The sequence below is a fragment of the Geotrypetes seraphini genome, chromosome 2 (genome assembly GCF_902459505.1).
Source record: "Geotrypetes seraphini chromosome 2, aGeoSer1.1, whole genome shotgun sequence".
Lineage (NCBI taxonomy): Eukaryota > Metazoa > Chordata > Amphibia > Gymnophiona > Dermophiidae > Geotrypetes > Geotrypetes seraphini.
In genome coordinates this window covers 153,162,043-153,177,939 of record NC_047085.1, presented here as the reverse complement: position 1 = coordinate 153,177,939, position 15,897 = coordinate 153,162,043, and the positions used below count along the sequence as shown (strand labels likewise).

General features: G+C 44.3%; 1 protein-coding gene across 1 annotated transcript in view; it reads left to right on the top strand.

Moving 5' to 3' along the window:
- The window catches only part of MTCL1 (microtubule crosslinking factor 1), a 398,239-nt gene that overhangs the window by 198,702 nt on the left and 183,640 nt on the right, over positions 1–15,897 (top strand).

The window sequence follows — 15,897 nt, the reverse complement described above, 5'->3', positions numbered from 1 at the left end:
GAGTGTAACTCACCTCTGGTAATCAAACTAGCTGTTGGCTTGTTTTCATCATTCCCAGAACTGATTCTTGTGGTGGGTCGTAATCAGCCTGACAACCACAGAACAGAGAAGGCTCTGGCTCCTTTCATGGAAGAGAGAGCATCACATTGTGGAAGCCTCACCTTGTAAATGGTGAGCATGCATGTCCTTCCATCGTTCAGTGGTTAGACAGATGGATGGCAGTGTTCTTGCCTTGGGTGTGTTTACGAGACTTGGTGATAGTACTAAATCCTAGCTGTGTTTTCCTTTAACTTAGTAACCTAGTTTCTGATGCATAAATCTGTATGCATCTGATCCATAGTCTGTGTGCATCCGGGGAGGGGCCTAAGTCTCTGATTGGCCCAGATGCCTAAGGCAAGCAACCTGGGCCAATCAGAGCAGTAGGCCCCTCCCTGGTGCATCCCAGGATGCAGCAGGGAGGGGAAGTCCCACCATTTTGAAGAGGTGGGTCTGCTGGCTGGAGGGAGTAGGCATCCCTCTGGCTGGCCTTCATGAACAAGGTAGGGGTTGTCGGGAGCATCATGGCAGCAGCGGGAAGGAGTGGGCATCCCTCCTGCTGCTGGGGGGGGGGTCGGGGTGTTGCTTAATGGTGGTGGTGGGAGTGGGCATTCCTCCCACTGCTGGGGGGATGTCAGGGGGGTTGCTTGATGGCAGCGAAAGGATAGAGTGGGCATCCCTCCCACGGCTGGGAGGGGGGTGGTTGGGTTGCTTGACCCCGGCAGCTGGTGGGAGCGGGCATCCGTCCTGCTGATCTTTGATTAATTTTTTGTTTTTTTTATTTGTGGGTATATTCTTTTAATTGCTTGATGTTCATTCCCCATGTCATTCTTGATGGTATCCAGCCAATGGGTCTTTGGTTTCCCCTGCTTCCTTTTACCACTGACCTTTCTGAGTAATACCACCTCCTTTTCTAGTGAATTCACTCTCATCACATGTCAAAATACTACTGCTCTCTAAAGATTGATTTTCTGAAAGTCAAGTCATTTGTTTTTCCACAAAGGATGAAAGCAAAAAAATTCCATGCCAAGGGCCCAACAAGTTAAAATGCAGATGCTCGCAAACATGACAGCCTGGTTGCCTAGTGGAGGGAAGAATCAACTCACAGGATGTAATAGGCATCTTGGCATTGTAAAGTGTTAACAGTTCTTTGAAGTATACTGGGCCATCACTACAGAAATGCCCTAAAACTAAGGAACATACCTCTAAAATAATGCTTTGGTGGACTGGTAGCCAATGCAAAGCTTTTAGGTGTGGAGTAATAGGCTGTCTCTGGGAACACTCTATTAGTAGGCAATTTGTTGTCTTCTTTTTTGTTTGGTATGAAGTTATAAACACACTGACTCTTTCAAAGGCATTTCAGTAGTCAAGGTGGCTTAGAAGCATTGACCGTAAAGCCTTTGATAACTCATCCTGATGTCTAGCTAAGTTTGTACAAGAATCATAACTTTAAAAAGTCACCTTTATTGCTGCATCTATAATAAGTGAAAATTCACCTAGAGTTTTTGCCTGGCTCTGATCTTTTCAAGGAGAGGAGAAGTGGAGTCTTAGATTGGATCTTGGTCTAGGTCTTGGAGACGAGAAAAGCAGTTCTGTCCTGTAACAGCATGTCTGGGGAATTCAAATGTTGCCAAATATGCTTTAGGACTGAACTCCCTAAATCCTTGATCTGTGAAGTTCAAGTGAAAGCCTTTGGCATACCAAATTTCTGAGCTTCTGATCGTCATCTTGATTTGAGAAAAGAGTAAGGTCCTGCGAGTACTTCAGCAGTGAGGAAAAACCTGTATTTTGCTGGAAGTAACAGAAGAGGTTGGAACTCAATGTTATGTAGTAATATGGGAGAGGCGCTGGCACGAGACATCCTCATAGAGAGGTAGCTTGCAACTCTAAATCTGGAACAGAGGACCATTGTGTTTTTCCTGATGCTTGTTTTCAGCATCCAATGATGTCACAAAATTATTTTCATGGTAGCAAACAAACAGACCAAAATTGAGACGTCTTTCACTTCTGTGTTTAGACCTAAGAGAAAATAATGAGTCCCCAGTGCTGATTAAAATGGTGGCTACAATGAATTCAACAAAATTACCTGACCCTAGTAATGACCAAGCAGTTGACCATGAAAAGAACTTCTAAAAAAAACTACTAGCAAAAACTACCTTAGAGACCTCACCAGAATTATTTGAATTAAAACAGCAGGTGGTAGAAGTCACATCTTAAATAGCTGAGCTGGAAGAGAGAGTAACACATGTAAAGGAAACAGCAACTCAGACTGAGAAAAAAACTGTGATATCATATTGCCTACTTCTGTTATTCGCATCTCCCAGCTCCCTACATAACTAGGTGATATTTGCGTTCTCTGCCTTGTGAAAGGGGCCAAAGGAAATGACCTAGTTGACTTTATCTAGAACAGTGGTCTCAAACACGCGGCCCGGGGGGCCACATGCGGCCCGCCAGGTACTATTTTGAAGCCCTCGGCATGTTTATGATAATCACAAAAGTAAAATAAAAAACAGTTTCTTGATCATATGTCTCTTTAGCTATAAATGACAATATTATTATTAAGACTTAGCCAAAAGGAAAGATTTATAAACTATAAAGAGTTTTACCTCATGCAAATCGTCATTTCTTTAATAAGACATGAACTATTTTTTCTGAGGCCCTCCAAGTACCTACAAATCCAAAATGTGGCCCTGCAAAGGGTTTGAGTTTGAGACCACTGATCTAGAACCTTATTCTATCACTCCAGGACATACAATTTAAAACTATGTTTGAGGTGGAAAGAGTACATAGAATTTTATTCAGCTCTGCACAGATGCAGGGAACTCCCGGATCATTCATTTTTAAGGCACTCAGATACAAGCATACATTGGCTATTCTAACATACACTAAAGCAAAATGCACCGTTAACTGGCAAGGGTATAATTTTTCTCTGTAGCCATTCTTTCTAACACAACAGCATTAAAACTGTTTGGGCCTGGTTCTATAAATTGCTCCTAATGGTGCCTAACTTGTAGGGGCTGGTTGGCACAGCTAAACATAGAAACATGATGGCAGATAAAGGCCAAATGGCCTGTCCAGTCTGCCCATCCGCAGTAACCATTATCTCTTCCTCTCTCTAAGCGATTGCATGCACCTATCCCAGGCTTCCTTGAATTCAGACACAGTCTCTGTCTCCACCACCTCTTCCGGGAAAGTGTTCCACGCATCTACCACCATTTCTGTAAAAAAAAGATTACCATATTTTTCGCTCCATAAGATGCACTTTTCCCCCCCAAAAGTGGGTGGAAATGTCTGTGCATTTTATGGAGCAAATATTACCTTTTTAAATCTTGGTGGTCCAGCAGTGTATCAGCAGGAGTGATCTTTCTGCGCTCCTGCCTAGGCCCATGGCACTCCCTGAATGGCTGCCATCAGTTCTCACTGGACTCACGAGAACTGATGGCACCCATTCAGGAAGCGGCGTGGGGCCAGGCAGGAGTGACTAAATCTCACTCCTGCAGATACACCGCTGGACCACCAGGATTTAAAAAGGTACCGGGGGGAGGGTGGAAAACATGGAAAAACAATGATGTGCATTCTTAGACCAGGGGAGGGAGGGTTTAAAAACATGGAAATACCACAACAAGGGGGAGGGAGGTGGGACAGGGTACATCATTTGGTTCAGAATTTCTTTTTCTTGGTTTTTCCTCCTCTACACCTAGGTGCGTCTTCTGGTTACATGCATCATAGAGCGAAAAATACAGTATTTCCTTAGATTACTCCTGAGCCTATCACCTCTTAACTTCATCCTATGCCCTCTCATTCCAGAGCTTCCTTTCAAATGAAAGAGACTTGTCTCTTGCGCATTTATATCATGTAGATTTTTAAACGTCTCTATCATATCTATCCTCTCCTGCCTTTCCTCCAAAGTATACAGAGTGAGATCTTTAAGTCTGTCCCCATATGCCTTATGACAAAGACCGCACACCATTTTAGTAGCCTTCCTCTTGATCGACTCCATCCTTTTTATATCTTTTTTGAAGGTGCAGCCTCCAGAATTGTACACAATATTCTAATGAGGTCTCACCAGTGTCATTTATAGAATTAGTGCCTAGTGGTGCCTAATCAGGCTTAAGCATCGCTAGGCATCCTAGTGGTAGGTGCCATTACATTAAGCTAGGAAAACTCTGACCTAATGTAACAGTGCCTACCAGTAGGACGTCTAGTGACGCCTAAGTCAATCACACCTATTCTTTGCTCCTGACCATGCCTACTTTTCAGGTAGGTGTCGTTAGGCGTTGCTAAATGCATTGACTTAGGGGTCACTTGGCGCTGTGCGGTATTATGTGTGCAACGCAAATTAATTTAAAAAAAAAATTTTTAATCGGTTACTTTCAATATTGCTATTTTTCTCTTTGGACCTGTTACTGGATCCTCATTTGTAGATTGCATGATCTCTGAATTTGCTACTGTAATAAGCTTATCTTAGGAAACAGTTGGGGATTTGGAGTGCACAATTCCACAGATAATGCTGTGGATATGGTAAAACTGTTATGTAGTAATTTTATTCTGAGTCATCGGTTTTGGCACAAGAGACCCCATATTATAGTATTATTATGGCCTTTTTTTTTTAACTGGATGTTTATCTTGTATGTCATTATAAAGCTGTTTATATTCTTTCTTTTCTTTCCTATCATTTTGCGCTTACTGCATTGAAGGTTATTCTGGTATGATTTGCCTTTGGTACACATCTTCCAGGCTGTTAACAGCATTTTGTTTTTATTGTGTACACTTACCTGTGAAAATGTCATTTGGGCACCCCACTACAACATCTGACAGTGCACTCAGGCTCAAGAGTTATTAGATTGACCACTTTACCTTCAAGAGATTGTTCAGGCTATCTCAGTTCAGCTCAAGCAGATAACACAAGGCTTGGATGGCTTAATGCTAAATTTTATAGCCTTCAGCGTCTGAAGCGCTGGAAGCGGGACCGCAGAAGACAAACGTGAATAGGGATGGAGGGGTAATAGACCCTGATCGATTTCCAGAGGGTAGTGTTCATGAGGAGCTAGCTAAAATAAAGATAGACAAAGTGATGGGGCCAGTTGGTATACATCCAAGGGTGTTGAAGGAAGTTATGGTAGCTCCGCTGACTGATCTTTTCAACGAGTATTTAGAGTCTGGAGTGGTATCGAAGGGCAGTAAATCTGACTTCTGTGGTAAATAAATTAATGAAAACGCTTTTAAAACAGAGAATGGTCAAGTTTCTGGAATCCTGTGGATTACAGGACCAGATGCAATATGGATTCATTAGAGGTAGGACTTGTCAGACAAATCTGATCAATTTCTTTGACTGGGTGACTAGAGAATTGGATAGAGGATGTGCGCAAGATGTGTATTTAGATTTTAGCAAAGCCTTTGACAGTGTTCCACACAGATGTCTAATAAATAAACTGAGTGCCCTTGGGATGGGTCCCAAAGTGACGGGCTGGGTCAGGAACTGGTTGAGTGGAAGGCGACAGAGGGTAGTGATCAATGGAGATCACTCTGAGGAAAGGGATGTTACCAGTGGTGTGCCTCAAGGTTCTGTTCTTGGGCCTGTTCTTTTTTACATTTTTATAAATGATATTGCTGAAGGGTTGTCGAATAAGATTTGCCTCTTTGTGGATGATACCAAAATCTGCAATAGAGTAGACACGCCGGATGGTGTGAATAACATGAAGAAAGACCTGGCGAAACTTGAAGAATGGTCTGAAATTTGGCAGCTAAAATTTAATGCTAAGAAATGCAAGGTCATGCATTTGGGCTGCAAAAACCCGAGGGGACGGTACAGTTTAGGGGATGAAAAACTTATGTGCATGACGGAAGAGCGGGACTTGGGTGTGATTGTATGTGATGATCTTAAGGTGGCCAAACAGGTTGAAAAGGTGAAGGCGAAAGCTAGAAGGATGTCAGGTTGCATAAGGAGAGGTATGGCCAGTAGGAAAAAGGAGGACCTCCTTTAGAATATTGTGTACAATTCTAGAGACCACACCTTCAAAAAGATATAAAAAGGATGGAGTTGGTCCAGAGGAAGACTACTAAAATGGTGTGTGGTCTTCGTGATAAGGCGTATGGGGACAGACTTAAAGATCTCAATCTGTATACTTTGGAGGAAAGGTTGGAGAGGGGAGATATGATAGAGACGTTTAAATACCTACGTAATATAAATGTGCATGAGTCAAGGCTCTTTCATTTGAAAGGAAATTGCAATGAGAGGGCATAGGATGAAGTTAAGAGGTGATAGGCTTTGGAGTAATATGAGGAAATACTTTTTTACAGAAAGGGTGTTAAATGCGTGGAACAGTCTCCTGGAAGAGGTGGTGGAAACAGAGACTGTGTCTGAATTCAGGAGGGCCTGGGATAGGCATGCGAGATCTCTCAGAGAGAGAAAAAGATAATGGTTACTGCGGATGGGCAGACTAGATGAGCCATTTGGCCTTTATCTGTCGTCATGTTTCTATACTTGAACTCAAATTAAAAGACCTTTACCAGGAACCTTTACTCAAGGAACTAAAAAACGAAATAGCGGAGCCACTTCGACAAATATACAGCCTATCCTTAAAAACCGGAGAGATCCCGAAGGACTGGAAAATAGCAAATGTCACGCCCATCTTCAAGAAGGGCTCAAGGGGAGACCCAGGAAACTACAGGCCAGTGAGCCTGACCTCAGTCCCAGGAAAGATGATGGAGGCACTGATTAAGGACATCATCTGTGAACACATCGAAAAAAATGAGCAGCTAAAACCGAGTCAGCATGGCTTCTGCAAGGGTAGGTCATGCCTCACAAACTTATTGCACTTCTTCGAGGGGGTAAACAGCCAGGTGGATAAAGGGGAATCTATAGATATCATTTACCTTGACTTCCAAAAAGCCTTCGACAAGGTACCACACGAAAGGCTGCTTAAGAAGATATGGAACCACGGGGTACAAGGGGTGATCCACCGATGGATCAAAAACTGGCTGGCGAACAGGGAACAGAGGGTTGGCGTAAAGGGCCATTACTCAGACTGGAAAGGGGTCACGAGCGGAGTTCCGCAGGGGTCGGTGCTGGGACCGCTCCTGTTCAATATCTACATAAACGACCTAGAGGCGGGAACCAAGTGTGAGGTTATTAAATTTGCAGATGACACCAAACTATACAGCAGGGCTCAAACCAGGGGAGACTGCGAAAATCTCCAAAAGGATCTAACGCAGCTGGAAAAGTGGGCCGAAAAATGGCAAATGAGCTTCAACATAGGGAAATGCAAGGTCATGCACGTGGGGAAAAAGAACCCGATGTTCACATACAGAATGGGGGGAACACCGCTAGGGGTCAGTAACCTGGAGAGAGACCTGGGAGTGATGGTAGACGCAACACTGAAGGCATCGGCGCAGTGCGCTACAGCCTCAAAGAAAGCTAACAGAATGTTGGGTATCATTAAGAAGGGTATTACGACCAGGACGAAGGAAGTCATCATGCCGCTGTATCGTGCAATGGTGCGGCCGCATCTGGAGTACTGTGTCCAGTACTGGTCGCCGTACCTCAAGAAGGACATGGCAGTACTTGAGGGAGTACAGAGAAGAGCAACTAAACTGATAAAGGGAATGGAAAATCTCCCATATACCGACAGGTTGAAGCAGTTGGGACTTTTCTCACTGGAAAAGCGGAGACTTAGAGGAGACATGATAGAAACCTTCAAGATCCTGAAGGGCATAGAGAAAGTAGACAGGGATAGATTTTTCAAATTAAGGACCACCACAAGTACAAGGGGGCACTCGGAGAAATTGAAAGGGGACAGGTTTAGAACAAACGCTAGGAAGTTCTTTTTCACTCAGAGGGTGGTGGATACATGGAACGTGCTTCCAGAGGCTGTTGTAAACAAGAAAACATTAAATGGTTTCAAAGAAAGTTTGGATAGATTCCTAGAAGAAAAAGGGATTGAAGGGTATAGATAGATATAGACCACTACTCAGGCGATGGGCCTGATGGGCCGCCGCGGGAGCGGACCGCTGGGCAGGATGGACCTATGGTCTGCCTCAGCGGAGGCAACTTCTTATGTTCTTATGTTCTTAATTAATACACAAAGGGGAAATGCATGTTTCATTTGTGGAAACTCGGATCATAGTGCTGGAAAAGCCAGGATGGGATAAATCCTTGGCAAGGAACTACAGTAGAGTCTCAGTTAACTGGGACTCTCAGCCAACCAACAAAACAATCACCAGTGGTGAAAAAAATGGCCCCCGAAGCGGCAGCGGTCCTGAGTGGCAAACGCCCCTCCTCCCTCAAGCCCCGAAGAATTACAAGCAGTGGCAGTCCTGAGCCACAAACCCCATCTCCCTCCCGACCCATAGCACCAGTGCGGCAGTGTCCTGAGCCACAATCGTCCCTCCCTCCTCCAAGCCTTGAAGCAGCTACAAATTCTCCTCCCTCCCACCCTGAAGCAACAGCGCGGCAGTGGTCCTGAGCCACAAAGCCCTCCTCTCGCCCTCAAGCCCTGAAGTGGCGGAAGCAGGTGGCGGTCCTGAGCCGTGAACCCCTTTGCTCCCTTCTTCCCTCTCTCTCTTCCTCACCTGTAGCACAGCGGTCAGCAGGAGGCAGCTTCAAAACACGCTGCTCACGGCCAGCCCCGACAGGGCCTTTCCTCTGACGTGTCACTTCTGATGCATCGGAGGAAAGGCCCTGCCAGGGAGGTAGGGGGTTTGCAGCTCAGGACTACTGTTTGCTTTTGCAACTTCGGGTGCTTGAAAGAGGGAGAGAAGGAGGAGGGCTCTACAGCTCAGGACCGCTGCTGCGCTGGTGCTTCATGGCAGAAGCGGTGGGGGGAACTGAGAGTGTGTTAGATAAGATTTCTAGTACACTCTCAATTAACCAGGAAAACCAATTATCCGGATCTACCAATCCCCATTGGTGCTGGATAATTGAGATTCTACTGTATTATCCTGTAGCTCATAACATAACATAATGCAATAGATGACCTGCATGGTTCATCTAGTCTGCCCATCAAGATAAACTCATAGCATATGGTACAATGCAATACAGCATATGCATACTTGATCTTGATCTGTTCTTGCCATTTTCACTGCACAGACTAGTGCTGTCTAAATCGGGGGAAAAAAATTTTCAGTTCAATTTGGCCTATTGAATCGATTTTTCGATTCGATTCAATTTGCTGTTCTTTCCCAGTCAGGTGTTTTCTTCAAATGTCCTGGCAGGTTTATTTTATATATTGAACAGGGATATAGATGCTTATGCAAGACACATAAAGTCCACAATATATATATATGCTAACGAATATGTGTGCTCAAAATGCTAATGTGCATTCTAAACACAAAGGGCTCCTTTTACGAAGTCGCGTTAGCAGCTTTATCGTACGCAGTTTTGTAGCACGTGCTAACCCCCGCGCTAGCCGTAAAACTACAGCCTGTTCAAGAGAAGGCGGTAGTGGCTAGCGCGGCCGGCAAATTAGTGCACGCTATTACGTGCGTTAAACCACTAACGCGGCTTTGTAAAAGGAGCCCAAAATGTCCTTTTCTTGAATGTGTCATATGCTCAGAAGTGTGAAGCTCAGAAGTGTTAGTTAGCCCTATTGGAGAACCCACAGACCAATCACTGCATATGTGTCACTTCTTGAAAAAATTCAAAATAATGAATAAACTAGTGGTTTAACTAAATTAACTTATTTTATTTCCTTGTTTTTCTTAACTTTAATAAGTGAAAGGGTCCCAACGCGGACCACGTTTTGTGTTCTTCGTCAGGAGACCCAATTAATGACTTTGCTTCTTTTAAAGCCCAATGCTTAGCTGTAACACAAAACAACAGTGGTTGAAAACCAAAATTCTGTGCACTTCAAAATGAAAATTAAACATTGTGAGGTACGTTAAAAAGGAAAAAGAATTTCCATTTAATTTTAGAAGCATAAAACTGAACCAGGTACCCGTCAATACGTACCTTCTTCAAAACGCTCTCTTCTGATCCTTATAAAGATAGTTCATGCGACAAACGCTGCTGATTTAAAGACCTAGACTTCATGACGTCAAACGTTATGACAAGAATGCCATCTTCGGCATGGGCATGCAAAACGCCTTTACTGTCAAATATATTTAAAGAGCATATGCTTTGCAAAGGGCAAAAACTCAGCAGCACGGTGCAAAGTAAAGGGAAAAGTAAGAGAAAATAATCGCAGCAAAAGCAGGACTACAAAAAGACTTTTACAGAAAAACATTTACAAAAAAGCTTGCCACTTGATCTCATTGTTTAAACCACTGGGCTGTAGAGTATTCAAATTGTAAATGCAACTTAGTTCTTTAGCCCATAGAAATCTTGTCATGTCTCCTCCCCTCGGAAACAATGGGACTTCCAAAACGGAGAACTAAGATTTTCAATGCGGTGTTGTGTGGTAATCCAGTGCTGAACAAGGCGTGCTTCCAACACCTGTGTTCTGATCTTAGGGTAGATTCACAGAGCAAACCGATTGTGTACCGATCGGTTTGCGACCCCTTAGCGACCCTGGCCCAATTCACTTTTCTGTCTTCAGACCATCCTCCGATCCATAGAAACATAGAAGATGACGGCAGAAAAGGGCTACAGCCCATCAAGTTTGCCCACTCTGCTTACCCACCCCCTGTCTATGCCCTAATGACCCAATTTCCTTATCTTGACCCTCGTAGGGATCCCACATGGGTATCCCATTTATTCTTAAAGTCTGGCACGCTGTCTGCCTCGATCACCTGCACTGGAAGCTTGTTCCAATGATCAACCACTCTTTCTGTGAAGAAATACTTTCTGGTGTCGCCATGAAATTTTCCGCCCCTGAGTTTGAGCGGGTGCCCTCTTGTGGCCGAGGGTCCCTTGAGAAAGAAAATATCATCTTCCACTTCGACACGTCCCGTGAGGTACTTAAATGTTTCAATCATGTCTCCCCTCTCCCTACGTTCCTCGAGAGTGTAGAGCTGCAATTTGTTCAGTCTCTCTTCGTACGTGAGACCCTTGAGCCCTGAGATCATCCTGGTGGCCGTCCGCTGAACTGATTCAATTCTGCGCACATCTTTACTGTAATGTGGCCTCCAGAATTGCACACAGTACTCCAGATCCGCGCATGCAAATGAGGGCAACGGCATGCAAAGTAGGCAGAGATACGATCTACTAAACAAAACCCTGCAACACTGACTGGGCTGGCCGATCAAAAAAAGTGACTTCTGAGGACCAGTCGCTGAAGCCCTTTGCGACTGCCCTGCCTTCTGCAGCCCTGTTCTCTGCCCTGTCAGCCCCGATCTCCTGCCCCGAATGCCTCCTGCAGCCTGCCTACCTGCCTTCCCGAACACCCTGCCTTTCTGCCCCAACTCTCCCTCCCTTCCCCGCACTGCATGCCCTTGGTTTTAACCCACGGACTTAAGTGGGTTAAAACCACAGACTCCCAAAAGTTCCTTGATCGCCAATTTAAAAACAAATCTGTGCCGGTCCTGAGGTCCAGCACTTTTCAGGTTCCCTGGCTGTGCTCAGTGTAAAAAAATAGAAGATAAAAAAAAACCCAAAACAACTCCGACGGCCCGGAGGTCCCGCGCATGCTCAGACCATCTACAGATGGTCTGCGCATGCACGTGGATCGCTATAGCACGATCCGTGCCTGCAGATGAGGGCGTTCCCCTCCAGGGATTCAAGACAAAGTTAGACAAGTTCCTGCTGAACAAGAACGTGCGCTGTTAGGGCTATTCTCGGTTAGGGTGCTGGTCTTTGACCAGAGGGCCGCCGCGTGAGCGGACTGCTGGGCATGATGGACCACTGGTCTGACCCAGCAGCGGCAATTCTTATGTTCCTCTGATCGCCCTCATCTGCATGTTGAAGTTTGCTGAATTCATCAGTCCTGCCCGGATCGGGCCCGATCGGGCAGGTTAGTGAATCCTGGCCTTACTCAGGTGTTCTCCTACGCATGTTTTAATGCTCTGAGTGGTGTGTCCCCCATATTTCAAAAGACAAAGGCATTGGATAATGTATATTACCCTACTGGTCGTACAATCTGATGCATTCACATCTTCTCAATACCTTCTCCGGTAAATGCATCTCACTCAGTGGAATACTGTGTCCCAAACACCCAAACAAGACCTTTTAGACGTGGGCGGGCCAGTCCCTCGTGCTGGAATCCTCAAAAGTCCATGGCAGGAGGTGCCCAATTCCTCCTGCCGCCACCCCCCAAGACATCCCCGGCAATGGAAGTAAAGCCCAGATGCCTCTATGTGTCTTCCTTACTTCCATTGCTTTCAGCAGAAGTAAAACCCAAATGTCTCAATCCGAACTCCTTTTTTTGGAGTCATATGGTAACCTTACACTGGATGATGCAGAAATCTTAAAGTTCACATGCATGCTGACATGTGTTACACCCCCCACATTTAAAATGTCCCAGAGGAGATCAAGTAGACAAGATACCAGGGCATCCATTAGATTCCTGCTTTTTATTTTTTTTTTTGGTACAGTATATGCAAACAAAGAAGACTCTGAAAAAGATGCCAAAAAGTAGCAATACTTTAAAATTGCACAACAGACTGCTTTGGACAGACAAGAGAAATATAATTTTACTTAGATTGTGAGCCTACTAGGGACAGAGAAAGTAGCTGTATATAATAAATATAAACCGCTTTGATTGTCCCACCTAAAGGTGATATATCAAAACCATGACTCATTACGTTTCCCCCCCTAGTTGGCTTCTTTCTTGTTTGCCTTGCGGTTTTTGTGTTTTTTGGGTTTGTTTTTTTTTTGGGGGGGGGGGTGTAGCCTTTCCAGGGTCTGTCTCTTCCTGTCTGAGCCTATTTCTGGAACCTTTATCTGTCTTCTCATTTCCTCCTACTTGGACTGCTCTGACCAACCCTGGACAGATGGAAAATTAAACAAAGGATGAGTTCTTCTACTATGTCTGTATGATGCTAAAGAAAATCTATTGACTAAGTAAGAAGGAGCTGTACCATAAACAGCCTTGTAACAGAAACAGCCTAGTTTAAACAATGCCCGGACCTCCATTGGCAGCCAATGCAATTCGCAATAAAAGGGTATAACATGATCAAATTTCTTCAGGCCATAAATCATTCTGACCGCTATATTCTGTATTATTGTAAGTCTTACTAATTCTTTCTTGGTGACTGATAGACTGAAAAAGTTGGGGCTTTTCTCCCTGGAAAAGCGGAGACTTAGAGGAGACATGACAGAAACCTTCAAGATCATGAAGGGTATAGAAAAAATAGACAGGGACAGACTTTTCAAATTAAGGGGAACCACATGTACAAGGGGGCACTCAGAGAAATTGAAAGGAGAGAGGTTTAGATCAAACGCCAGGAAGTTCTTCTTCACACAGAGGGTGGTGGATACATGGAATGCGCTGCCGGAGGATGTAGTAAGCAGGAGCACGCTACAGGGCTTCAAAGAAGCTTTGGATAGGTACTTGGAAGACAAAGGGATAGAAGGGTACAGATAAGAATAGAGGTAGAGGTAAGTTATAAAATTAGTCAGGGACCACTGTTTCAGGCAATAGGCCTGATGGGCCGCCGCAGGTGCGGACCGCTGAGCAAGATGGACCTATGGTCTGCCTCAGCGGAGGCAACCCTTATGTTCTTATGACTGTCAGATAGATAATATTACAATAATTGAGTAGACTCAGTAGTAACAATTGAACCAGTAATCTAAAAGCAGTAAATTCAAAATAAGATCTAATTGTTCGCAATTTCCATAATGTGAAGTGGCATTTACGCACTACAGCATCTATCTGAGCATGCATTGTAAGATACTGGTCTAAAATAACTCCCGAATCCCATGAGAACTTGCAGCAGCCTATCAAGGAGCGGTGCAGGGCCAGCCGGCAGCACGAAAAGCTCGCTGCTGTGTGCCGGCCTGGGTGCGCCACTGGCTACTTATGTTTACAATCTTCTGGAGGACTTTAGAGCGGGATACATGCTGGACCACCAGGGAACCAACAGGTACACGAGGGAGGGAGTGAGGGAGGGAGGGTGGTAATTGTTAGTGTCGGCCGGGGCAGGAGATGGGAGGGATCCCTCCTGTCCTGGCCTAAGGCAGGCCTGCAGGAATTCTTGGAGGGTTTTGGGTGGTCACTGGGGGATGACCCGAATATAAACCGGGACCCCCATTTTTGGGCCAATTTTTTGGTCCAAAAATCCCGGTTTATATTCGAGTATATACAGTACTATTATATTGTGAATGAAGAGCAAAAGGGCAAAAAAAAAAAAAAGGTCTTTGCATTACAGCCTGAATTTCCTTCTGACCAGCTTTTTCATCCCACTTCTGTTTTGTCGAGTATAATCTCCCATTGCAATATTTTGAACCATTACAGTGCATTTCATTCATTTCTTATTTATTTGTTTTTGGCTCAATCCTTTTCATTGAGTGCTCAAGATGAGTTAACGTTCATAGAGAGTATACATTGCTTCCTGTCCCCAGAGAGCTTACAACCTATACCTCAGATATTCAGAGGGTAAATTGATCACAATAAGCTTTGGTGCTCAGAGAAGGGGGATATGTCTGGCTATTGCTTCATAAATAAGAGCATTTGAAGTAAAAATACTATAATCAGTCCCATATGCTAGAGCAGGATCCCGAATAATTAACTATTTCCCATGATTAAACTAGGAATATTCATTTGTCAGCCAAATAGAATTGAACTCATTGACCGATTCATTGTCTTATAGTGACATGTCCTTGAATGGGCTTTGTCTTTTGGAACCACATGATTACCACAAGGCCCCAGGTTTCATACATTTCTCGTATCCTGCCTTTGATTCTGTTGTGATTCTATGGAACTGGCTTAGATGGTTCAGTCTAACAGGTCTGGGAATGAACATATTGACAGGAAGGAAAAAATAAGGGGTTAGGGTGAGGCAAGAGGCAGTCACCTAAATTTCCAACTAGCTAGGGGTTATTGATAGAGAACCTCATCATCCTCAAAACAATAATGTTTTGGAAAAACTATTAACTCAGATTAAAGTTGTAATTATTTTTTTTTTAAATAATAATTGGTGGTGAAATCTCACTCAATATATAAACCTAAATGTAAAACAGCATCTTACAGGGTTCTGCTGTGGCACAGCCCATTCTATCCAGAGTGGGCACTTCGGTTCCCAGTAGAGTTTTGTGAGATGCAGCTGCTGCCAGCTGAAGTGAGGGTTATCACACATTCCTTTTGGATTTTCAGCACTTTTCTTTTGAAGGAAGCTTGCCCACAAATGAAAAACAACTTCAGAACAAACAAACTCCATTGTGTGACTGTACTTTAAGTAATGTTTGCAATTCTTTTCACTTCACCTCAGTTCAGAGAGCGAGACCCCTCCAGAGACAGAAAAATACCTACGGTACTTCTGAGTATTTGTGTCCTGGACTGGCCACTGTTGGAAACAGATGCTGGGCTCAACAGACCTTTGGCCTGGCCCAGTAGGGCTCATCTTATGTTTTAGTTTCATTGAAATTAGAAGGAGCAAATCTATTTATTTCGAAGTTAAAACCGTACTTTTAGAAGGGTATGAGAAAATGTTAGGGGAAATGTGATGATGTAATGCAAAAGACGAGGGCTGATTGAAAAGTAATGAGACTGCCTCTGGTTGTCTTGCCAGTAAGTAGACAGGCGATGTGCTGGTTCCTGTGAAGCTCATACATAAAGGTTTCGGAACCTGCAGTTGGACTGCCATAGTCTTCATTGTTGGGTCACAGTGAGAGGGAGAACTTCATATGTTTCGTCTTGACAGATGAGGAAGATGTTTCTGTGAGAGGACACCTGAAATATGTGATTCAAGTTTGTGTTAAACTTGGAAAGTTTGAAATGTTACGGCAAGCGTACGGTGGTGAAACAATTAGCCGTGCTGCGTACTCTC